Source organism: Capricornis sumatraensis, chromosome 3 (genome assembly GCF_032405125.1).
Source record: "Capricornis sumatraensis isolate serow.1 chromosome 3, serow.2, whole genome shotgun sequence".
Classification (NCBI taxonomy): domain Eukaryota; kingdom Metazoa; phylum Chordata; class Mammalia; order Artiodactyla; family Bovidae; genus Capricornis; species Capricornis sumatraensis.
The window spans coordinates 47,718,125-47,744,491 of record NC_091071.1 but is presented as its reverse complement, the minus strand read 5'-3'; the positions used below and the strand labels follow the sequence as shown (position 1 = coordinate 47,744,491).

At 39.1% G+C, this 26,367-nt stretch overlaps 1 pseudogene; it reads right to left on the bottom strand.

The window, feature by feature from the left end:
• Window positions 1–450: 450 nt before the first annotated feature.
• LOC138076247 (THAP domain-containing protein 5 pseudogene) lies at window positions 451–1,545 on the bottom strand (annotated as a pseudogene).
• Window positions 1,546–26,367: the final 24,822 nt, after the last annotated feature.

Below are 26,367 nucleotides of genomic sequence, written 5' to 3'. Positions count from 1 at the left end.
AGACACTATAAAAGAAACAACCTATGTTAAAGATTTAGTTATGTGCCCTCCTTTTACAAATTAGAGACTGAGACTCAATAAGTAACTTGTCCAAGACACATCTTAATGGTAGAACCAGGACTGATTCCTGAACTTGACTTCTATTCTGGGATCTTGTTTACCATATCTGTGTTCTCTCAGTTTATGACTTAATCATATTGTTTATTCACTACATTTTTGCTTTAAATTTGGAATGTTAAGAAGTGATGAAATGTATTCTACCCAACAACTCTCTAGTTTTTCTCAAAAATGAGCATAACAAAGACAGGATGAAGTTCATAACATTAGAACACTTTCTTAGCTTCATTAAGGTAAGAATTTTACACAGGAATAAGTTCACTTTACATATAATTTGGTTTGACCAAAAAAAAAACCTTATGTAAAAGTCACAAACTTTAAAACCTCTCTAATCTATATAATAACTTCATATGTTGTGAAATGACTTTCTACAATTTTCTTCAGATAACCAGTTTTCCTGTTTTAGCTGCCTTATAAGAGCTTCTAAAGACTTCAATCTCCCTAGAGTTTTCTGTTCTTGCAACTCAAGGAGTTACCTTTGAATGTAGTTTAGACTTTCTGCCAAGGATATTCCTTATTTACATTGGTCTGCAGTAAAAATGCTCAATCTGTAAAACATCTGTCTCAAAGTCTATAATATCTTTATTTGAGTCTTCAATGTCAAGGTCTTTAATGTCCATTTCCACTGTTTCTTGGGCAGGTATAAAAGAATTAATTGTAGGTTTTGTACAAAAATTGTAATAACAGATTATCTGTTTAATTCTTCACCATTGGAGTAATTGTGCTGAATATGAATGCATTTTTCTGTGCTGACTTAATTTCCACAGAATCATTTGTGAAGTGTGGGTTAGCAAGATAATTGGTAATTATTTCAAGCACTACTTGGGTTTCCAAAGGCTGCTGAATACCCTCTGAATTTGAAGTTATTAAAGTAATAGGTGTAGAATTTAGATTCTCAAAAAATATGTGCAAACCACCTATATCCATGTCATGGTTAACTAATGTTTCCAAGGTGGATTCTGGTTTTCTGGTATCTTATTTAACTGGACTAAGAGTTAGTATGATATTTTGTACACTTTCTGGTTTTGGATCTGGTGGCTTTACCACGGCAGATGATTCGAGTAATTCTGCATGTTCAGGAAGGACATCTTAACTGGACGCTTATTTGGCTCATTTGATGCAAAAGATTCTTCTGACTTGGTTTTTAGATATACTTCTTTCTCACTTTTCAATTTTTTCTTCTGAGATTTTCTTTTTCAAGAGTCTTTCTTCTGATTGCCTTCAAGCAGAGAAAATATTGTTGAAATTGCAGATTATTTCAAATAGTAAATACCCCATCTGATGTCACAGACTCAGGAGTAAAATGGTCACTACACAGAAACTGGTATTTACAGGGAACCCATGAATCTCGTTTCATATTCCTTAACTATTTTCAAGTCTTTATTTGTCATACAGAGGAAATGGGTAAAAAATCAGCTTCATGTCTTTATTGTTTCAAGCCCAGTGGTTCTTACAGAAAATCTTACTGCGTCTTACTATGACAAATGACACCGTTAACACCTAGAAGTCAAAATTAAGGGAGAAATAGCAACAGTGTCCATTTTCCTATTGGAACCTCAAGGCTGTGAACAGATAACTCTGCACCTTTTCAATTCACTGCAGTAAACATTTACTGAGCACATCCTATGTCACCAGAACTATGCTGTGGATAAAAGTGAAAGTGTTAGTCACTCAGTCTGCTGTCTGACTCTTTGTGATCCCATTAACTGTAGCCCGCCAGGCTCCTCTGTCCATGGAATTCTCCAGGCAAGGATACTGGAGTGGGTGGCCATTCCCTTCTCCAGAGGATCTTCCCTGGCCCAGGGATTGAACCCAGGTCTCCTGCATTGCAGGCAGAGTCTTTACCTTCTGAACCACCAGAAAAGTGCCATGATGGGGATACAAAAGTATGTATGCTGAAGATACAAAAGTAAATTAAGAAGCTATCTTGAGAAAAGCTAAGGAGTGACAGCACTCCCTTTTGAGTGGTGCATGAGGGTGCTATTGAAGCCTAGAAGACAGAAGTTAGAGGAAATTTTCCGGGGGAGACACCTGGACTGAGCCTTATAGCCTAAATAGAAATTAGCCTAAAGTAGAAAGGAAAGAATGGCACAAAGTTAAAAGCACTGAGAGGTGAAACAATGTAATCCCTTAACATTCCTGTGAATGGACAGATGTGCTGAATTGGACTCATACACTCATGCCTAATCCCCCTCCCTGCATCCTCCCTGCACCCTAATGTCAGAGCTTCACCTTTGTAGCCTTGGATGAAATTGTGTAGGGCTTCTGTAGAGGCCTTTATTGTGTAAGATGAGCCCTGGTGTCACCATGTGACAAACACAGGGGCAGGTGCTCCCCTAGAAAAAACCCAGCAGCTGCTTATTTCAGGAGATTTACACTCATGCTGAAATATTGCAGACAGAAGTAAGTTTTCTGCTTTAACTGTTAGATTAATTGAGGGATGGGTGGAGATGGGGGAGAGAGAGATAGAGAGGGAGGGAGAGTGGAGAGTGGTGAGGTCTTCCGCTGCCTGTAAGCTCTGCAAGGCAGGAGGCAGGTTTGGAGAGGTGGATGAGAGTGTAGAGCAAGCATATTGGCTCCTGCAGGGGTACTTACTTTGGATGTCAGTTGCTTGGGGAGCAGTCTGTTGGGGAGGAGAGGATGCCAGCCTGCTTTAGCAGCAATGAAAATCACAGTTTATTAGAACTAACAGTGCTAACAGTTAATGAGCAATGAGAGCAATCTGGCAGCTGTGAACTGACGACTGTGGTACTGCTCAGGTGCCTGTGGTGGAGGCCCCTCTTGTCTCGCTTACTTAGACCAGACAGCACAGCATAGCACTTCCTCCAAGGCATCTGGCCTTCAGGCCAGTGATGTCCGAGAACCACAGTGTTCTCTAAACTCTATTTTTCCTGGCATACTGGATAAGTGCAGGGGAGGGGTGGGTGCAAGGAGAAATGGCATGAAATGACTTAATTGTGTGATTTATGCTTCCTTGCCTGGTTCCATCCACACTATTTAGAAGGGAGATGCATACTTTCTAGTGAGTTCATTTCTTGCTATTAGTGTTAAGGAATAGTCAATAAAAATGTTCATTTAAATTTTGAGGAAACACTATTCAAAGATAGTAGAATAAGAATATAAAATAAGTGATATCTCAGTAAGATTTAAGATCATAAAGTGTTTGAAAATATGCTTAAGTAATTCTAATGGTATCAGGAATTTTTACAAAATGATGAGAAGTAGAAAATCAGGATACAAAATTGCACACAGCAATGTTTTTCAAAGTACAGGTAAACAACACATTAATGGATATTGCAATCATTTTAATAGAATGCAGAGAATATATATATATATATATATATATATATATATATATATTTTAATGAAAGATCAGAAACTATCAGAATTTAATGCAGGTAGTAAGAAAATGTGTGGGCTTTCCTGGTGGCTCAGTTGGTAAAGAATCATATGACTGCAATGCAGGAGACCCAGGTTCAGTCCCTGGGTTGGAAAGAACCCCTGGAGAAGGAAATGGCATCCCACTCCTAGAAAATTTTATCTAGAAAAATTTTTACCTAGAAAATCCCATGGACAGAGGAGCTTGGTGGGCTACAGTCCATAGTGGTCACAAAGAGTCACATGACTTAGTTACTAAACCATCACCACCAAGGAAATGTATCACTTTGTAAAACTTTTTTAGAATAATTCAAATAATAAAAAATGTTATTGGGTTGTAGTCAATCTGAGAAAGAGTATGTATTATGCTTTTAGCTTTATATATATATATATTTAATGGACTTTCTCCATATCCTCACCTATGTTTGTAATTTTTAACTGTTTAAAGATTGCTGTCAACACATTTAACAAGGATTGCTTCTGAGAGTGAATTTACTGATGATTTATGTTTTCTTATTTTTGCTTTTCTGTGTCCTCAAACTTTTCTCTAAGCATATATCAATTTAATTCTCAGAAAACTGAGCCTAAGCACTATTATAAAAGTAAAGTAATATGATGACCATCACAAAATGATAGAAGGACACAGCTCACTTGGTGGGATTGTCTTCAGCCTCACTATAGCTATTCTTTGTAGAGTATTAAAGGATAGTTGGGTTCTGATACATCACATTGCAAGAACCTTATTTTTATTGAAGTTTTAAAATGGGAATGCTATTAAAGTTTAAGAAAGTAAAACTGGCAAAGGGACTGGGGTGCATTCATTTTTGTTGTTGTTGTTTTTGTTGTTGTTGATGCATAACAAATGACCACAAACTTAGTGGCTCAGAATACAACTCACAATTCTGTTGATTGAAAGTCTGGGCACAGCATGGTTGAACTCCATACTCAGTCTTGAGAAGATGAAATCAATGTGTTGGCAGTGTAATAGTCTCATCTAGAGCTTGGGATCTTCTAAGCTTATATGGTTGTGAAAATTAAATCCTGTGGCTATTTTCTTGCTAGTAGTCATTAGGGGCTTCTCTCAGTCCTGGAGGCCACCCACATCTTCAAAGTCAGTAGGGTAAGATATCCCTCAGGGTGATTTACTCTCATGGCATGGATCTCTTTTTCAAGGAAGAGCCCAGTACCTTTGAAGGACTCATTTAATCAGATCAGACCCACCAAAGCTAATTTTTGTCTTAAGCTCAACCAACTTAGAAACTTACTTTCTTTCTTTTTTTTTTTTTTTTTTTGTAGAAACACTAGCTTTAATTTGTGTTAGGGTCAGATTATTAATAGCTTACACCATAAACATTACCGTTTTTGAATGATCACATATTAACTCATGAGAAGTATGTTTAGGATTACATTTAAAAAAAAACAAACAAACTTTTTTTTAACCTTTGTTGACAAAGTAATATCTCTGCTTTTCTTTATTTTTAATTTTTATTTTTACTTTATTTTGCTTTACAATACTGTATTTGTTTTGCCATACATTGACATGAATCCGCCACGGGTGTACATGAGTTCCCAATCTTGAGCCCCCCTCCCACCTCCCACCCCATATCATCTCTCTGGATCATCCCCGTGCACCAGCCCCAGGCCTCCTGTATCCTGTGTCGAACATAGACTAGCGATTCGTTTCTTACTTTCACTGTAAAGTCCCTCCGCAGCAGCACCTACATCAGTGTTGATTAAGTAGGAGTGGCCCCCTGGAGACCTTGGGACCCTTTTGAGTTCTGACCAGCACACAGAATGATGGTGTGGGGCTGTTCAGAAGGAAGTAACCTGAAGTCACGGCCTTTCAGCACCCACTTTTATAGGAGTTGTATATGGATCCAGAGCAGATCAATGAAATGAGAGTTGAAGATGTGGATGTATTTGTTGAGTATACTTTGTTCATAGACATTTTGCTAGGTGCCATAGATACACTATTTTCAGATTGATAAGGATTCTCACTTCTCAGAGGAAGAAAATAAGACCCAGAGTCTTTAAACTTATGCATGATTATCCAGCTTGTGAGTAGCAGAGTTGGAATTCATGCCTAATCTACTTTTCTCGTTGCTCCCTGATGGCATAATGAATAGATTGTGTTTTTAGATTAATTGATTGGGTCAACAGTTGACACAGCAAATGATTTTCCAGCTCTTAGCACCTCAGAAGTCTTAGTACAGTTTTGGCAAAATCTCATGTTCTGTGTCCCACCATTCCAGCATGTGCCAATGTTTGCCATCACTATTTATCCACAACGTTCCACTCCTTGAACCAGGAGTAGTGCATGGGAAGCCATTAGCAAGGGACTAATTATAGCACAGTAGATAATACCTCAGACAAGAACAAGTGTTCAAGAACTTAGGACTTTAAATGTATTAAGATAAATTATACATCAGAAACACATATAGGTTTAATCTTTGAAAGTCATGTTCTTCTGTTGTGTTTAGGTGACCATGTGTTCATAATATATCCACAAAACTTTGACAGTTACTAAAATCTGCTTATCTGTCACACTTTCTTTATTTCTAACATATCATTTTCATTGACATGCATTTTTCATTCACACAATAGACAAGTATTAATTTATTTTTATGTAAAAGTGAGTGTGCTAAATGGCAGACACCTCAGTGAGGTCTGACCTTGGCCCTCTATGTGCTCACAATGAAAGTTTAATACTGTTTGTCTTGGCTTCACTTTCAAATCTTTCTCTGTTTGTATCAATTGCCCCCTGATATGGGATTCTGTGTAGAATTCAAGAGCTTCTTGGTGGTTAGATTAGGAAAAGACTGAATGAAAATAAGCTCTAACTTGATACTATTTATTCACATTTACACATCTATTCAACATGTTTTTATTGGGATCCCTAGAGTGCTGATAATTATAGATGAATAAAACACAGTACCTGCCCTCCAAATATTTACCATTCACAGGGAAGGGTTTACAAATATTAACATGGAAGTGTCAAATAAGTACCATGAGTAGAATAAACACTTGGAAAAAATACAGAGAGCTTTGTGAAACTCCACCCTTCCCATGGAGTCTTGGATGCAGACTCCCATACCTGTCTCCCCTGCACTCGGCCCTACCTCACATCTGTCCTTTGCCCTCTGGATTCCTGCTATGGCCTTCTGACCATTTCTGCCCTAGTCTAGCTTCTCTCAGTCCCAGGTCACCTTCAGCATGGCTCTCTGCTTACTCTTCTGCAGGCCTTTTTTGTGGGGTTGCAGGGGAGCCTCCTCTGTGGAACTCTTCAGTGCCTCTATGACCTGCTTTGATAAGAACAGTTGTGCATTTGAAGCAGCTGGATGAAGCCAGCTTTGACCAGAATTGCAGGTTCATAAGCAGGACACACAGCCCCCTCATGATTTGACCACAGCTTACTTTCTACCTTTGTTGATGTCACCTTTTCTTAACCCTCAATACTCCTGCCATCCTGAATTCCCGAAGCCCTCAGACATGCCTGAAGGGCACATCTCCTGCTTTTATAGTCATCACTTCCCCCTGTCAGACTGTTTTTTAAAGTTGAGTTTATGGTTGATTTTGGCCTGGATATGTTATCCACCATCCTCTTGACTCCAGGAAAATCTTACCATGTATTTCCTGGTTCTTTAGACACTGATCCCAGAGCACCTGTGGTTTTTTGTGGGTGCAGTTTTGTGCATTTACACAATACAGTCTTCACATCCCTGAAAGTGACTTGAAGAAAAAGACAACATCTTCTGTATCTCTTGTAACCCAGGATTAAATGAGAGCACTGTGTTGAATGAATGAATAAACAAATGAATACATGTTTTTATGTCCCAGCATAACTGAGAGGAAGGAGTAATGATGAGATGACAAGTCTGCAATGATTTAAGGAAGCATTTTACTTCACAACAAGATAATCCATTATCACTCTACTGAGACCCGTGTGTACCAGATAGTGTTTTAGATTTAAGAAAAATATTTGAATAAGTTTTAGCATTTTTGTAACTGTTTATTCATTCATTTCCATTCAGTTCAGTTGCTCAGTGAATTCATGGCAGACAGATGGAGATAACAAAGGTATAAGGTAGAAAGATACAGAGCATGCTTAGACGAGAAGACAAATTTGGCTCCAGCTTTTTCTTTCATATATAAACTCACTTATCCTTTCACTACTAAAACAATTTTTGTTGTTGTAGTTCATTGTTCAGTCACTAAATCATGTCTCACTCTTTGTGACCCCATGAACTGCAACACACCAGGCTTCCCTGTCTTTCAGAAACTCCCAAAGTTGACTGAAACTCTTGTTCCTCTAGTCCTCGATGATATCCAACTATCTCTTCTCTGTCTACACTTCTCTTCTTGCCCTCAATCTTTCTCAGCTCAGTCTTTTCCAGTGAGTTGAATCTTTGCATTAGGTGGCGAAAGTATTGGAGCTTCAGCTTCAGTAACAGTTCTTCCAATGAAAACTCAGAGTTGATTTCCTTTAGGATTGACTGATTTGATCTCCTTGCAGTCCAAAGGACTCTCAAGTCTTCTCCAGTACCACACTCAAAACATCAATTTTTCAGTGCTCAGCCTTATTTAAGGTCCAAAACTCACATCAGTACAGATTACTGGAAAAAACATAGTTTTGACTAGACAGACCTTTGCTGGCAAAGTGATGTCTCTGCTTTCTAATATGATGTCGAGGTTGGTCATAGCTTTTCTTCCAAGGAGCAAGAGTCTTAATTTCCTGGCTGAAGTCACCATCTGCAGTGATTTTGGAGCCCAAGAAAACAGTCTCTCACTGTTTCCATTTTTTCCCCATCTATTTGTCATGAAGTGATGGGACCAGATGCCATGATCTTAGTTTTTTTGAATGGTAGGTTTTAAGCCAGGTTTTTCACTCTCCTCTTCCACTTTCATCAAGAGGCTCTTTAGTTTGTCTTCACTTTCTGCCATAAGGGTGGTATCATCTGCCTATGTGAGGTTATTGATATTTCTCCCAGCAATTTTTATCCCATCTTTTGATTCATCTGGCCTGGCATTTTGCATGAGGTACTCTGCATAGAAGTTAAATAAGCAGGGAGACAATATACAGCCTTGACATACTCCTTTCCCGATTTCTAATAAATCTGTTTTTCCATCTCTGGGTCTCCTGCCTCTTAATCTGCATACTGGTTTGGCAGAAGGCAGGTAAGGTGATCTGGTATTCCAATCTCTTTAAGAATTTTTAATCTTTATTGTGATTCACACAGTCAAAGCCTTTAGCATAGTCCATGAAGCAGAAGTAGATAATTTTCTAGAATTCCCTTGCTTTTTCTATGATCCAGTGGATGTTATCAACTTGATCTCTGGTTCATTTGCCTTTTCTATATCCAGCTTGTGCATCTGGAAATTCTCAGTTCTTGTACTATTGAAGCTTAGCTTGAAGGACTTTAAGCATTACCTCGCTAGCATGTGAAATGAGCACAACTGTATGGTAGTTTGAAATTCTTTGGCCTTACCTTTCTTTGGGATTGGAATGAAAACTTACCTTTCCCCGTCCTGTGTCCACTGCAGAGTTTTCCAAATTTGCTGGCATATTGAGTTCAGCAGTTTAACAACATCATCTTTTAGGATTTAAATAGTTCAGCTGGAATTTCATCAACTTTTGAGTACCTCCAGAGAAAAACAATAGAATGGGAGCGACTAGAGTTCTCTTCAAAAAAATTGGAGATACCAAAGAAACATTTCATGCAAAGATGGGCAGCATAAAAGACAGAAACGGTATGGACCTAACAGAAGCAGAAAATGTTAAGAAGATATGACAAGAATACACAGAAGAACTATACAAAAAAGATCTTAATGACCCAGATAACCCTGATGGTATGATCACTCACCTGGAGCCAGACATCAGGGAGTGTGGAGTGAATTCGCCTTAGGAAGCATCACTACGAACAAAGATGGTGGAGGTGAGGGAATTAAAGTGCTGCACTTAATAGGCCAGCAAATTTGGAAACCTCAGCAGTGGCCACTGGAAAAGGTCAGTTTTCATTCCAATCCCGAAGGAAAACAATGTCAAAGAATGTTCAAGCTATTGCACAGTTGCATCATCTCACACGCTAGCAAACTTATGCTCAAAATTCTCCAAGCAAAGATTCAGTAGTACATGAACCAAGAACTTTCAGATGTTCAGCTGGATTTAGAAAGGGCAGAGGAACCAGAGATCAAACCACCAACATTGAAACTGAATCACAGAAAAAGCAAGAGAAGTCCAGAATAATATCTATTTTTGGTTCACTGACTACTCTAAAACCTTTGACTATGTGGATCACAGCAAACAGTGGAAAATTCTTCAAGAAGTGGGGACACCAGACCACCTCATCTTCCTCCTGAGAAATCTGTATGCAGGTTAAGAACAGTTAGAACCAGACATGGAAAAATGGACTGGTTCCAAATTGAGAAAGCAGTATGTCAAGGCTATATATAGTCACCCTGCTTTTTAACATATATGCAGAGTACATCATGCAAAATGCCAGGTTGGATGAAACACAAGTTGGAATAAGATTGCCAGGAGAAATATCAATAGCCTCAGATATGCAGATGATACCACCATTATGGCAGAAAACAAAGAGTAACTAAAGAGCATCTTGATGAAAGTGAAAGAGGAGAGTGAAAAAGCTGGCTTAAAGCTCAGCATTCAAAAAACTAAGATGATGACATCTGGCTCCATCACTTCATGGCAAATAGATGGGGAAACAATGGAAATAGTGAGAGACTTTATTTTCTTGGGCTCTAAAATCACTGCAGATGGTGACTTCAGCCAGGAAATTAAAAGAATTTTGCTCCTTGGAAGAAAAGCTATGACCAACCTAGACATCATCTTAAAAAGCAGAGACATCACTTTGCCAATGAAGATCCATCTAGTCAAAGCTATGATGTTTCCAGTAGTCATGTATGGATATGAGATTTGGACCAAAAATAAAGCTGAGAACTGAAGAATTGTTGATTTTGAACTGTGGTGTTGGAAAAGACTCTCGAGAGTCCCTTGGACTGCAAGGAGATTAAATCAGTCAATTCTGAAAGAACTCAGTCCTAAATATTCATTGGAAGGACTGATTCTGGAGCTGGAGCTCCAATACTTTGGCCACCTGATGTGAAGAACTGATTCAGTGAAAAAGACACTGATGCTGGGAAAGATTGAAGACAGGAGGAGAAGGGGGTGACAGAGGATGAGATGGTTGGATGGCATCACCGACTCGATCAAAATGAATTTGAGTAAGCTCTGGGAATTGTTGATGCACAAGGAAACCTGGCATGCTGCAGTCCACGGGGTTGCAAAGAGTTGGACATAACTGAGAAACTGAACTAAATTGAGAATTATGCCATCTTCTCATCATACTGAGATAAATCTGGGAGTTTTTCTGCCCTCAAGAGGCTTGCAGATTCCTGAGAGTTAGATATACCATTAATAAATATAGGATGCATGCTGGAAGAATTCTTTGCTTGGGAAAAAATCCCAGGGAAGATGGTATTTGAGCTGAGACTCATTGACATCAGTCAGAGATCCAGGGACTCAGGGAATGTGACAGGTACAAAGGATCTTGAAAAGCAGGTAGCAAGAAATAGTCTCTCTGATTTTTATTTGAGCTTAGAGAGATGAAAAGGTAGATATGGCAATATCTACAGGCTTCTCTTGGGTTTTCCCAATGAGAATGTGGTGTGGAATTTTAGGAACAAGACTTCAAAGATCAAACTTCCTTTAATATTTCAATGACAGCACTTGTTGCCTGGGTGGTAATAAAAGAGGGTTGACACAGCAGTCAGATACAGCAGTGCCTTCCACACTGACCACCACACAGACTGCACCAGCCTTTTATGAGCATCAAGTGGAGGAGAGCACCTTGCTGACAAGTGGTTGGTGTTCTGGGGCAGTGGGGTTAGAGGGTTGGATGCAGACAAAGCAAGAGTGCCTTCAGAACATTGCAAGTGCTACCTTGTGGGAAGGCAAAAGGGTGTTAGGAGGCAAAAGGCAGGGGGTTGAGCGGGAGCAGGGCTAACCCAGATGGGGAAGTCAGGGCACAGACAGAGTTGTAGTGTCATGGGCTAAATTGTATCTCCTATAGAATTTTTATATTGAAGTCCCAACCCTAATACATGAAAATATGACCGTCAGTTCAGTTGAGTTCAGTTCAGTCACTCAGTCGTGTCCAACTCTTTGTGACCCTATGAATCGCAGCACGCCAGGCCTCCCTGTCCATCACCAATGCCTGGAATTCACTCAGATTCACGTCCATCGAGTCAGTGATGCCATCCAGCCATCTCATCCCTTGTCGTCCTCTTCTCCTTCTGCCCCTAATCCCTCAAAGTATCAAAGTGTTTTCCAATGAGTCAACTCTTCTCATGAGGTAGCCAAAGTACTGGAGTTTCAGCTTTAGCATCATTCCTTCCAAAGAAATCCCAGGGCTGATCTCCTTCAGAATGGATTGGTTGGATCTCCTTGCAGTCCAAGGGACTCTCAAAAGTCTCCAACACCACAGTTCAAAAGCATCAATTCTTCGGTGCTCAGCCTTCTTCAGAGTCCAACTCTCACATCCATACATGACCACTGGAAAAACCATAGCCTTGACTAGACGGACCTTAGTCGGCAAAATAATGTCTCTGCTTTTGAATATGCTATCTAGGTTGTTCATAACTTTTCTTCCAAGGAGGAAGTGTCTTTTAATTTCATGGCTGCAATCAACATCTGCAGTGATTCTGGAGTCCAGAAAAACAAAGTCTGGCACTGTTGCCACTGGTTACCCATCTATTTCCCATGAAGTGATGGGACCAGATGCCATGATCTTCGTTTTCTAAATGTTGAGCTTTAAGCCAACTTTTTTGCTCTCCTCTTTCACTTTCATCAAGAGGCTTTTTAGTTCCTCTTCACTTTCTCCCATAAGGGTGGTGTCATCTGCATATCTGAGGTTATTGATATTTCTCCTGGCAATCTTGATTCCAGCTTGTGCTTCTTCCAGCCCAGCGTTTCTCATAATGTACTCTGCATATAAGTTAAATAAGCAGGGTGACAATATACAGCCTTGATGTACTCCTTTTCCTATTTGGAACCAGTCTACTTGGACTTAAAACCTCTAAAGAAACAATTAAGTTAGAATAAGGTTATTGGTGTGGGTTGAAGTCCAATATAATGAGAGTCCTTATAAGAAAAAGAGATCAGTACACCGACACACAGACACAAAGAAGGAAGACTGTGAAAACACAGGGAGAAGTTAACCATCTATAAGCCATGACAGAGACCTCAGAAGAAACTGTGTGTCCTGACAGCTTGATCTTAGACTTCCAGCCTCCAGACCCATGCAAAAACAATATCCATTTAAGCTTCCCAGTCTGTAGCATAATAGCAGATGCCTACAGCAGAAGGGCTATGAAGAAAGTGTAACATTTTTTTAGGAGATGTGCTCATGTTTCAGTATCTGATAAGTGTCCTGGTATTTGGGGAAAATGGTTTTGGCTCCAAAGGACGAGAGGAAGCTTGACCTTGTTAGAAAATATAAGCAAATACTACTGACATATTTCACATCATTCTCACTGTTGAGTGTGGCCTTGGCACTTCAGGCTTGGACCCAGCCACTGGGGTCTACAGTTTGTAAATTCACATTCATCTGTTTTAGACATTCCTCTTCTTGTTGTTCCCATAGTCCCATAGTGGGAAGAGGGATATACAGGGATGACTGACATGTTGTTTCTCAGTAGTAGGCCTGAAGGAGGAAGCCTGAGCTACTCTGGCCTGAGACCTTTATGATGAGCATTGCTGGGGCCAAAACAAGCAGAGAAAACAGTGATGGTCCAGTGCTCTGAAGTATAAGGCCATGGGGGAACTAGAGTTCATTCAGAGAGCTGCCCTGTGCCAGGGAGGCTGGAATGGGCTGGATCTGTCTTGAGTGGAGCTTGGAGGGACTAAGCACTTTGTTACTGTGGCAAAGGGGCCAAGTAATTGTGGTTCTCAGAGGGCACAGATTCACATTTATTAGTTATTTTTCTTACTGAGCAATCCTGCAAAACATAATGAAAGATAACAATCTTACAAATATATTATGTATCACAGTTCACAGAGTGTTTTTATACCTCTTGCCTCATCAAATCAAGTCCCCTTGGGAGACAGCACCCACAGCATCACTCCCTTCTTACACAGGAGGAAACAAGTCTCAGGAGGCCAATGGATCCCCAGATCCTTAGGTTGCCGACCCAGGCTCAAGTCCCTTCTGTCACAGGTCCTCCTCTTAGCTGCTGGATTTGATGGTCAGGCTGACTTTCTGGGTCTCACTCTAGGGAGACTCTTCATTAGGAACACCTGGGCCCCAAGGCAATGGGGCCTGGGGTTTCCCTGAATCCTTTGATACCAAGGATCAACTTGGGAAAACTTGAATTTTCCTCTGAGCTGAAGATGATGTCTCTGCATTTTTGTGTTTTAGGAATAGGAGCATGCTGGTACACTACGGTGTGACCTCAGTGCTGAGACCTACATTGAGTCCCAATCTTCTTTCTGACATCTAGAGAAAGTTATATGTAGTGAGAAGGCCATTCTAGGCCCTGAGCTTGCACACTAGCTCCGCCACTGTGAGTTCCAAGCTTGTAGGCAAGTTGTTATACTCAACATTTTGAGCTTCAGTTTCCTCATCTGTGGGATGGGAGTAATAATCCTCATCAGTCATGATCACTGCAAGAACTTAAATAGGTAGAATAAATGGGAAATGACTAGCACATGGGTTGTGGGGCAAGAATCAGGCCTTCCAGACAAGAACAAAGCAGAACAGCACAAAAAAAAGTTATGTGGTATTTGTCCTATTCCAACTACCCCAAGCCTCTCTTCCACATTTGCAACTAAGCTCATGTGTATTCTTACTTCTATTGAAATTATAAAAATAGAAAATGTACAGAAAAATATACTTTGCTAATGTTTGGAATATTTTTTGTGTATTCTCTGCAAACCCTAACTTTGTAGATATACATTTGATGCTCTTGTGAATGCCTTTTCCCTCCCTGGCCACCAGAAGTATCTGCTTTCCAACTTTGGCTGCTTCTGCATTCCCAAACATGTTTTCAAGCCTTTACTACATGTTAAAGTTTTTTACACTGCAGATGTGTATGTACAGTAATAATAACCTGATATTTATTCTGTTGGAGATATGTAAGATGTTTCCAAATGTTTATTACAAAAAGAATTATGGTAAAAATTTTTATACATGTCTCCTAGCATGTGTGAATAAGAGCTTTAGGGGTAGAAAGTGTTCCAAATAGCTAATCTTGGCCTATTAGTGAACCATAAAATCAAGTAGTGGGTTAAGGCCAGCATTTCAAAGAAGGTGGCATGATGGAATAAAACAAACAAACAAACAAACAGTACATCATATGGGAGAAAGATGTGTATTTTTCATGGAGGCACACTCACAGATATACACATATGTCAGATTATATATATATACTATATAATATATATATAAATATAATACACACCTATATGCTTCTTCTGTTGACACAAAATATAAATAAATGGGGTTTCTACATGGAACCAGGTAAGAAGCATTTGGAAACCAAGATGCTAGTTAACTACATTAGAATGATTTGCTGATCACATGGTATATGGGCCTTTCAATTTGCCAGATAGCTCCAGATTCAACTCCAAAGTGGTCTTGTCAGTTTTAACACTCTTCCTTCAGATTTGTTTTAACCAGTCTGTTGGGTAAGAAATTGTACCTCCTTGTGGTTTTGTTTGCCCTTCATGGATTAGTGGTATAGCCTGAGCATTTTGCCATATTTATTGTCCACTCAAATTTTCTATTCATATCTTTTGTCCCTTTGTTGAGTGAATCGTTTGATTTTTCCCTTTTGATTTATTAGGCACTTACATTTGACATGAATTCCTTTAGAGTTACATATATCACTTATCTTCTCCTTGTCTACCTTGTCATTTCACATTGTTTATTATGTCTTTTGTGTAAGTTTTTATTTTAACATATCAAAAATGATTGTATTACCATTCATCGTGTTCATGACACCAGTTGTCTCGCTGTTAACACTGTCCACATGGTTCATTGAACCCAGAGTAGGCAAGATATGAGCTGAGAGGCTGGAAGGAGACTTGAGGAGCTGTAGGAACTACAGACATGCTTATTCTCTCCTGGCTGACATGGCAGCTGTAACACAGCCTTTCTGCTGCTCTGACGCAGCAGCCACAGCAGCCACAACATAACCTATCACAGCACAGCCTCTTTCCTCTTGTGTCTAACCCAATGGGCTCAGCTGTGATGCAGAAATAATACCCCCTCCTTCTAGGTGGAGGTCGCATATCTGTAAAGCACAAAACATCCCGTGACCAAGCGAGTACCTTGTAATGTGCGTGTGCAGTGCTATAAACGATCTCAGCTATTACACAGTCATTATTTACAAAACATGGGGTGAGAGAGCCTGAACACACCATCTTGGCTAATTTGCTCTCTCCCCACATGCCACCCCCTTCAGAGTCTCTGGCCTCACATTCTATATGCAGTCCATCTTCTGTAATATTCCCTTGGCAAGTAACACTGACCCTTGGATTTGCATCTTGCAACAGCAGTAACTACAACAACAAACAATTACATCCTAAATACATAACAAAACCGAATTCCAGGTATTACCTGGAACTCATGTTGCAGTCCTTGCCATCATGGGGCTAGAAGAGCCAATCACCACATGTGGAATGCCTTTATCGTCTGTGGCCAAGTCCAGTCCACTGTTTGTTCTTGTGAAATTGCAGGAAAGCCTCCACAGGGGCAACTTCATCCCATGGGGCTTTTATTAAAGACCCACAACCCAACCCCCCTCCCCCGACAGGCGCTGGGGCCCACACCTTCAAGAAGGGGGTTTTGTGCGTTCACAGCTCACCCACATGGTTACACTCTTGTAAATCTGAGGACATAGCCACTACAGTACACTGTTATAAATCTACATCATTTACACTGTTCTAATGCTTACAGTACCCTCACCATAGGACAGAACGCTTACACTTTACTCCACACGAATCAGCCCATGTTTGCACCCGTGTAACCTGGATAGTACTCCTGCCAGCTTGGGCCCTCTTCAGGGTCTTCATTCACACTTTCCAAAATGGCATTTAACATGCCATTCCTCTACTTCTCTCAGTAAGGACCCATAAACACTCTACAGGTATGGGGCCCACCCCTGTGTCCCAGAGTCACAAAAGCCAAGCTGCAAATGTTTCCCCTTGCATTTGCTGAAAATGCTTACCCAAGTTGACCAACTCCACCTGAGTATATATGGTTGATCCATTTGAACACAGGCACATTGGAGGCCCCTTGAGGATGTACACCCTGGGCCATAGGCTGCTTATGCTTCACTTTCTGCTGTACAACAGGTCTCGCTGCCAAGCGGGGACCTGCAGTCTCATAATATTCATCATCACAGTCACTTACTGCCTCGTTGTCAGAGATGCTGGGTTCCTCAGGGCTATGGAATTCTTGTATAATTCCAGTGTATGTTGCTGTAGTCCTTCCAAAAGTTTCTGCACATTGTGCACTGGTGCGGCATTACAGAGAGAACTATCCATCTTCGCCTTCCGGGCAGTCAGGAAAATCCACCCCACGATGCCACTGGCTGTTCATGATGCCTTGTTGGGAAACCCACCACCCATAACACCTTTTCAATGCTATCCAGTGAATCCTCCACTGCCTTCCAGTCTTCCACCAGAGCTCATGCCAAGAGGATTGAGAGGGTAACAGGCAGGAAGGGCAGGGGTCTCCAAATAGAGGAAATAGGCAAGCAGCAGGAGGAAACAAACTAATGTTATATTTTTTCTCCTTCTCTATACATAAAAAGAGGTTTCTCTTAAAAATTCTGTGTTACCATAATGACACCTGGTTCCACTTGAACTTAACTTTTCTCAAACCTTGAGCTTACCAATGCATTTTTCTTATGGAAATGTTTGTCTTAAGCTATGTTTATGTGCTCTCCACTCTCACATAAACATAACTTAAGACAAACATTTCCATAAGAAAAATGCATTGGTTAGCTCAAGGTTTGAGAAAGAGGAGAGTAAAAAATTTAGCTTAAAGCTCAACATTCAGAAAACTAAGATCATCGCATCTGGTCCCATCACTTCATGGCAAATAGATGGAGAAACAGTGGAAATGGTGTCAGACTTTATTTTTTAGGGCTCCAAAAATCACTGCAGATGGTGATTGCAGCCATGAAATTAAAAGACGCTTACTCCTTGGAAGGCAAGTTATGACCAACCTAGATGGCATATTAAAATGCAGATTCATCACTTTGTCAACAAAGGTCCGTCTAGTCAAGGCTATGGTTTTTCCAGTGATCACGTATGAATGTGAGAATTGGACTATAAAGAAAGCTGCGCACTGAAGAATTGATGCTTTTGAAGTGTGGTGTTGGAGAAGACTCTTGAGAGTCCCTTGGACTGCAAGGAGATTCAACAAGTCCATCCTAAAGGAGATCAGTCATGGCTGTTCATTGGAAGGACCGATGTTGAAGCTGAAACTCCAATACTTTGGCCAGCTGATGCGAAGAGCTGATTCATTGGAAAAGACCCTGATGCTGGGAAAGATTGAGGGCAGGAGGAGAAGGGGCCAACAGAGGATGAGATGGCTGAATGGCATCACCAACGCGATGGACATGGGTTTGGGTGGACACCATGAGTTGTTGATGGACAAACAGGCCTACTGTGCTGCTGTTCATGGGGTCACAAAGAGTCGGACACGACTGAGCGACTAAACTGAACTGACTGATGTTTATGTGCTATGTATTTACCCTAGACTTTGTTTTCGAGTCAGTTCTGCCTAAAGGGTCAGAACTGACTTGACAAACCAGTATGTTTTACTCATACATTGTTCTCCTAATCTATGTTAATGAAACTGTATATTTGCTTGGAAATCTGCCTTTCTTCAAGATTCATGTCAATCATTTTATGGCCCGGGATGACTCACCTGGTGCCAATGTCATCTCAATGCATGATGTGGGTGAGGGGCCTGGTGTCATTCTCTGAGTTTTGAGACATTTCCTTTCTCTAATTAGCATACTGCTAACAGCTATATAACATCTGGCTAAAAACTAGCAGGGGGACATGCTTTCTTCCCCCTTCTGATGTCTATGTCAGAAGCTTTCTCTATCTCTTTTATATTTTAATAAAACTTTATCACACAAAAGCTCTGAGCAATCAAGCTTCGTCACTGGACCCGGATTGAATTCCTCTCCTCTGGAGGCCAAGAATCTCGGAGTCTTTCGTGATTTAGTAACAACCTTTCAGGATCATGGTCATATGGTACCACATGCTATATGATGACCACTGACTTCCTCCATGCAGTGGAGCCTCACGCTTCCCTACCCACTGAGTATCCTGCCAACTCTTCTTCTGTGGAGCCTCAGGCTCCCCTACCTGCTGGGTATCCTGCCAACTATGTCAGTTGTATCACTAGTCATCCTGTTTCTGATGACAAATGTCTCACTGTTCATACTGTCCGCATGGATCGCTGAACCCAGTGTAGGCAAGGTGTGAGTTAAGAGACTGGAAGGAGATTCGAGGAGCCGCAGGAACTGCAGACTTGGCTGGCACAGCAGCCATAGCACAGCCTCTTTCCTGGCCGAGGCAGCAGCCATAATGTAACTTAATGCAGCACAACCCCTTTCTACTCGTGGCTGACCCAGTGGGCACAGCCATGACACAGCAGTAATGACTCTGCTTTCTAGGTGAAGCTCATATATCTGTATAGCACAAAACAGCCCATGACTAAGCAAGTTCCTTGTGACACACATGTGCAGTGCTATAAATGATCTCACCTATTACATAGTCATTATTTAGAAAAGGTGGAGTGAAAAAGCCTGAACATGCCACCTTGGCTAATTTGCTCTCTCCTCATAATCATCAATCTTGTTGATAAATCTTCAATTTAATGGATTGTTCCTTTGGAAACTTCTTGAGGAATACTTCCCTACAGTGTCAGAAAAATATTTCCCTATGTTTTCTTTTTAAATATTTAAAGAATTAATCAACTCCGTTTCATGTATTGAATGGCCTATGCATTCTGCACTGACTTGTCACATAGAATGTGTGCCTGATTTTGTGTCTGGGTTTTCTGTTCTTACATTGAGTCTACATTTGACCTTACATCAGTATCCCACTGTCTTAATTTCATTGTATGTCCTGCTATAGTCAGGTACCGCATTCTTCTTCACAGCTATCTGGGTTCTCTTTGCCCCTTTGGCCCCTTTATAAAATAAAGGATTGTGTAAAAATTCATGAAAATATTTATGTAATTTTTATTAGAATGACATTGAGTTTATAGATTTTAGAATAATTAACATTTTAATGATTTTGAACCTTTAAATCTATAGACATATCGCTTCATATATACAAGCTATCTGCAATGACTTTCAGTCATGATTTTAGAGTTTCCCAACAACTGTCTTTCATGTACTTATTTCTATGATTGTTAGTAGTTTTTGTAACCATTTTGAATTTTTTTAATATATTATATTTGGTAATTACTGATATATAGATATACCATTTTTTGTTGTATATTCTTATATCTAGCAAGCTCTCTCTTCAGTTGTGACATTTTATTGGAACATTTGCTTTATGATATAAGAATTTTACAAGGATCTTATGTTTTGATTTTTTATTCTGTCTAGACATTATAGGTATGAGTTTGCTGTTATTCAGTCACTAAGTTCTGTTTGACTCTTTGAGATCCCATGGACTGCAGCCTGCAAGGCTTCCCTGTCCTTCACTATCTCCCAGACTTTGCTCAAACTCATGTCCATTGAGTCAGTGATGCCATACAGCCATCTCATGCTCTGTAACTCATTTCTCCTTTCTTCAATCTTTTCCAGCATCAGGGTCTTTTCCAATAAGTCAGATCTTCTCATAAGGTGGCCAAAGTAATGAAGCTTTAGCATCAGTCCTCTCAATGAATACGCAGGGTTGATTTCCATTAGGATTAACTGGTTTGATCTTGCAGTCCAAGCAGTCTCTTCAGCAGTATTCTCCAGCACCACAATTTGAAAGCATCAGTTCTTTGGTGTTCAGCCTTATTTATGGTCAAATTCTCATATCTGAAAATTACTACTGGAAAATAGCTTTAACTATGCACACATCTTTTTGGCATAATTATGTCTCTGCTTTTTAATATACTATCTAGATTTTTCATAGCTTTTCTTTCAAGGAGCAAGTATCTTTTAAATTCATGGCTACAGTCACAATCTGCACTTATTTTGGAGTCCAAGAAAATAAAGTCTGTCACTGTTTCCACTTTTTCCCCTTCTATTTGCCATGAAGTAATAGGACCAGAAGCCATGATTTTAGTTTCTTAAATGTTGAATTTTAAGCTGGCTTTTTCTTTCTCTTCTTTCACTTTTATCAACAGGCTCTTTAGTTCTTCACTTTCTGCCATTAGAGTGGTATCATTCGTATATCTGAGGTGATTGACATTCTCCCCAGCAATCTTGATTCCTGCTTGTGATTCATCCAGCCTGGCATTTTGCATGATGTATTCTGCATGTAAGTTAAATAAACAAGGTGATAATATACAGCTTTGGCATATTCCTCTCTTAATTTGGAATTAGTCCATTGTTCCATGTCCAGCTCTGTTGTTTCTTGAAATGTATATGCTTCTCAGGAGATGGATAATGTCCTTCAGAATTTTCCACAGTTTGTTGGGACCCACACAGTCAAAGGCTTTAGTGTAGTCAATGAAACAGAAATAGATATTTTTCTGAAATTCCCTTTGTTTCTCTATGATCCAGTGAATGCTGGCAATTTGATCTCTGTTTCCTCTGCCTTTTTAAAATCCAGCTTGTACATCTCAGTTCATGTATTGCTAAACTCAGCTTATTCTCGGTTCTAAATCCAGCTTATTCTCAGTTCATGTATTGCTGAAGCCTAACTTGAAGAGTTATGAGCATTACCTTGCTAGCATGTGAAATGAGTGCAATTGTATGGTAGTTTGAACATTCTTTTGTATTGGCTTTCTTTGGGATTGGAATGAAAACCGACCTTTTCCAGTCCTGTGGTCACTGCTGAGTTTTCCAAAGTTGCTGCTATATAGAGTGCAGCACCTTAACAGCATCATCTAGGGTTTGAAATAACTCAGCTGGAATTCCATCATCTCCACTAGCTTTGTTCATAGTAATACTTCCTAAGGCCCCCTTGACCTCACACTCCAGGATGTGTGGCTCTGGATGAGTGACCACACCATCATGGTTATCTGAGTTATTAAAATCTTTTTTGCACAATTCTTATGTGTATTCTTACCACCTCTTCTTAATTTCTTCTGCTTCTCTTAGGTCCTTACCATTTGTGTCCTATATCGTGCTCATCCTTGCATGAATTGTTTTCTTGATATCTCCAATTTTCTTGAAGAGATCTCTAGTTTTTAACCATTGTATTATTTCCTATATTTCTTTGCCTTGTTCACTGAAGAAGCCTTATCTCTCCTTGTGATTCTCTGGAACTCTGCATTCAGCTGGATATATCTTTTCCTTTCTTCTTTGCCTTTCACTTCTCTTCTTTCCTCAGCTATTGGTAAAGTCTCCTCAGAGAACCATTTTGCCTTCTTGCATTTCCCCCCCTTTGAGATGTTTTTTGTCACCACCTCCTATACAATGTTATGAACCACTGTCTATAATTCTTCAGGCACTCTCTCCACTAGGTCTAATCCCTTGAATCTATTCATCATCTCCACTATATAATCATAAGGGATTTTATTTAGGTCAAATGGCCTAGTGGTTTCCCTAACTTTCTTCAATTTAAGCCTGATTTTTACAGTAAGGAGCTGATGATCTGAGCCACAGTCAGCTCCAGATATTGTTTTCTGCTGATTGCATAGAGCTTTTCCATCTTTGGCTAAAGAGATGACTGGCATTTGCTCTGGATTCTGGGAGGTCATTTTTGCCATATGCAACACGAGTGCAACATCTGTTTCATTGGGGTCTGGCCACACCCTGCTGTCTTAGAATGGGGCTGACCTGCAGGCAAGTTAAGTCCTGTGATTTAGGGCAGGGCCTTTGGGTCACTCTTTAGTTCTGATTTTATCAGTAGCTCCTTTTTGATGTTTTATATAGGCTAGCATAAAATCTCAATGTAAGGGTGGTTTGAGCTCTTCCTTCCCAAGTCTATAGCTTTTTGTTTGTTTGTTTGTTTGCTTAGTTATTATGGCTATATCTTTAATTAATATATTTTTCAAACTGTAAATGTCATACATACATTGGTTAAGTTTTTAGACTGAAAAAAAAGTAGAATAAAAAAAAATCCTTCATACTACTACCAGGGTAGGCTACTGTTAAATTTTTCTTTTTACAATTAAGCTTTTTAAATTTATATATAGTAAAATTCACAGGTTTTTGGAGAATAGTCTTATGCATTTTGAAAACGTATAGAGTCTTAAAGACATAACTACAATCAGGATAAGGAAAAGTTCCCTCATCCCAAAATATTCCTTTTTTCTACCCCCTTGTTAATAAACTCTTTTATCTATTACCTCTGGCAACCAGTGATCTAGTCACTCTCCTTATAATTTTGGCTTTTCTAAATGCCATATAAATGGAATCATATACAATGTGAGCTTTAGAATTTGACTTCTTTCTCTTACAATAGTTTGAGATTTATCATTGATGGGTATATCAATTGTTAATTACCCTGAATGTTGCATAATGTTGCATTGTGTGGATATACCATGGTCTGTTTATTCATTCAACTGATGAAGGATATTTGAATTGTTTCAGTTCTTGGCAATTATGATTAATGCTTTTATAAACATTCAAATGCAGGGTGTTTGGTTAACTTGTTATTATTTCTCTTGGATGAATCCCTAATAGATTGCTGAGTCACAGGGATAAGTGTATATTTGAACTATAAGAAACAGTGAGCTAATTTTCACAGAAGCATTGACATTTTGCATCCCATTTCAAAATAGTCTGCCTCCTTACCAGCACTTAGTAGCCATTTGTGTTTTTTCTTTGATAAAGTGTTTGTTAAAATCACTTAATCATTATTTAATGGGTTATTTCTTTATTGTTCAGTTTTGAGAGTACTTTGTATGCTCTGAATACAAGTCCTTTGTCAGATTTGTGATTTACAAATATATGCTCTTAGTATATAAAGTGTTTTACATCCTGTGAACAATGTCTTCTATACAGCAAAAGTTTTAAAATTTTGATGAAGACCTATGAAGATTTTTTTTCTTTTCAGGATAATGTTTTTGGTGATGTATATAAAAATCTTCAATAATTCAAATACACAATAAAATTTTTCCTCAAGTGTTTTTTTCTCAGGAGTTTTGTAGTTTTACTTTTTAACTTTAGATCTACAATCCATTTTAAGTTATTTTTGCACAAAGTGACACATATAGGTCAAGGGTTTTTTTAAGGGTACATAATTATTCCAAGACCATTATTGGAAAAAAAAATCTTTTCTCTATTCAATTGTCTTTGAATCCTTATTAAAATCTAATTGACTGTATTTCATGTCTCTATTTCTAAACTCCATTCTATTCTACTAATATATGAGTCTATCAGTTCTCTACTATTACAGTCTTGATTATGATAGCTTAGAAGGGTTCCCCAGATGGTGCAATGGGTTAAGAACCCATCTGCAATGCAGGAGACACAGAAGATGCAGATTTGATCTGGAGAAATATGCTGGAGGAGGAAATGGCAACCCACTCTAGCATTCTTGCTTGGAAATTTCCATGGACAGAGGAGCTTGGTATGCTACTGTCCATGTGACCACAAAGAGTCAAACATGACTGAGCACATGTCACATTGTCAGAGAGGGTAAGCTCATCCACTTTTTTATTTTCAAAATTATTGTGCTGTTTTAGCACATTTTATTTCCAGACCAAGTTTTTAAATTAGATTAGAAATTTTGACAAAAATATTAATGGAATTATAAAAATATAAACATTTTATTTTAGGACATTTTTACATTTACAAAAATATTGTAAAGATAGTATAGATAATTCCCATATATCATGAATTAGGATTTGTCTGATGTCTTTCTCATGATTAGATTGAGGTCATATGTTTTTGGGAAAAAGACTTCAGAGATAAAATATTTTCATCACATCATATTAAATGACTTACTGTTGATGTTAACCTTGAACATCTGGCTGACAAGTGTTTGTCTGCCTTCTTTACCATAAAATTACTGTTTTTATCTCTGCTTTCTTATTGAGCTCTTTGGAAAAAATGTCCCTACATAGTGGCCAGGTAAGAGTCTTTGAGGCACAGTAGTTACATAAATTATTTGGAATTCTCTTCTCTTCCACTTATTTATTTATCCTATCACTTATTTCTATCAGTAAGGACCCATGGATAAGTATGCTGTACTTTGGGCTATAATCCAATACTCCCTTACTTATTTTTACTTATTTTTTTGTGTTTTGTTTTGGCACTCAAAGCTTTATGTCCCTTTGAAATATTCCCCACCATGGTGGATTTTTTTTTTTTGTTTGTTTGTTTGTTTTTTAACACTTTTTCACTTTCTGGCACTGCAACATGCTCCAGGTTCATTTCATAGATTTCTTGCCCTAGTTCTAGAATCAGTCATTTCTCTGAGGAGTTCTGCTTATTTTTTATTACAGAATGGTATTAGGAACCAAGGTGTAGAGCTAGACACGCTCATTGTTATAAAGATTTCACTGCTTTTAGTCCCTCTCATGTAATAGAGCAATGAGATATTTACATGTATATACACACATATATATTCCTACACAACTATCTAAGTGTATATTATGCTAAATATGAGTTCACAGCAATCTCCATGACCCTAATCCATTTACTTCATGGGTCATTCTATGATTATCTATAAACATTCACTCTGACAGTGAAAGTTGTTGTTGAATCAGGACGCCAGGATTCTTGGCCTGCAGAGGAGAAGAATTCAATCCGGGGCTAGAGATGAGGCTTGATCGCTCATAGCTTTTGTGTAATAAAGTTTTATTAGAGGATAAAGGAGATAGAGAAAGCTTCTGACATAGGCATCAGAAGGGGGCAGAAAGAGTACCTCCTTGTTAGTGTTAGCAATGAAGTTATATACTCTCTAATGAATCCAAAGAATGTCTGGAGGTTGTAAAGACCTCACCAGACCTACTCCCATAATTTACATTTTAAGATAACAGAATTAGCCAGAAGGTTTAATCCAGAGACTGTCCCAGGCAGAATACATTATTGTTATATAATCCTTGTAAAGAGCAGGTCTACTCCCATAATTTACAGAATTAGCCAGAAGGTTTAATCCAGAGACTGTCCTCAGGCAGGATACATTACTTTTATATAATCCTAAGGAATGTAGAGAAGGAAAAAAAAAAAGTGTCCTTTCTTCCTCCTTGAGAATTCCAGACCTTCTCTCCAGGTCCTTGGGGACCCCTAGACTTATCAACCTGCCTAGGAAATGACTCTCTCAACAGTGAGGAACCTGGCTCCCACCATCCCCCATTTATTTATTTATGTACCTAATTAGTAACATTATGAATAACATCAGAATTGTAAAACCCCCAAACTGAAAATGCCAAATACTAACAAGAATATGGAGCAAATATTCATTTATTGATGGGGAAATTAAAATAGTACAGACACTTTGAAATATATTTTGGCATTTTCTTACAGTGCTATGCATAGTTTCAAACTGGTCAATCCTAAAGGAAATTAGTCCTGAATATTCATTGGAAAGACTGATGCTAAAGCTGAAGCTCCAATAGTTTGGCCACCTGGTGCGAGGAACTGACTCATTGGAAAAGACCCTGATGCTGGGAAAGATTGAAGGCAGAAGGAGAAGGGGACAACAGAGGATGAGATGGTTGGATGGCATCATTGACTTTATGGACATGAGTTTAAGCAAGCTCCAAG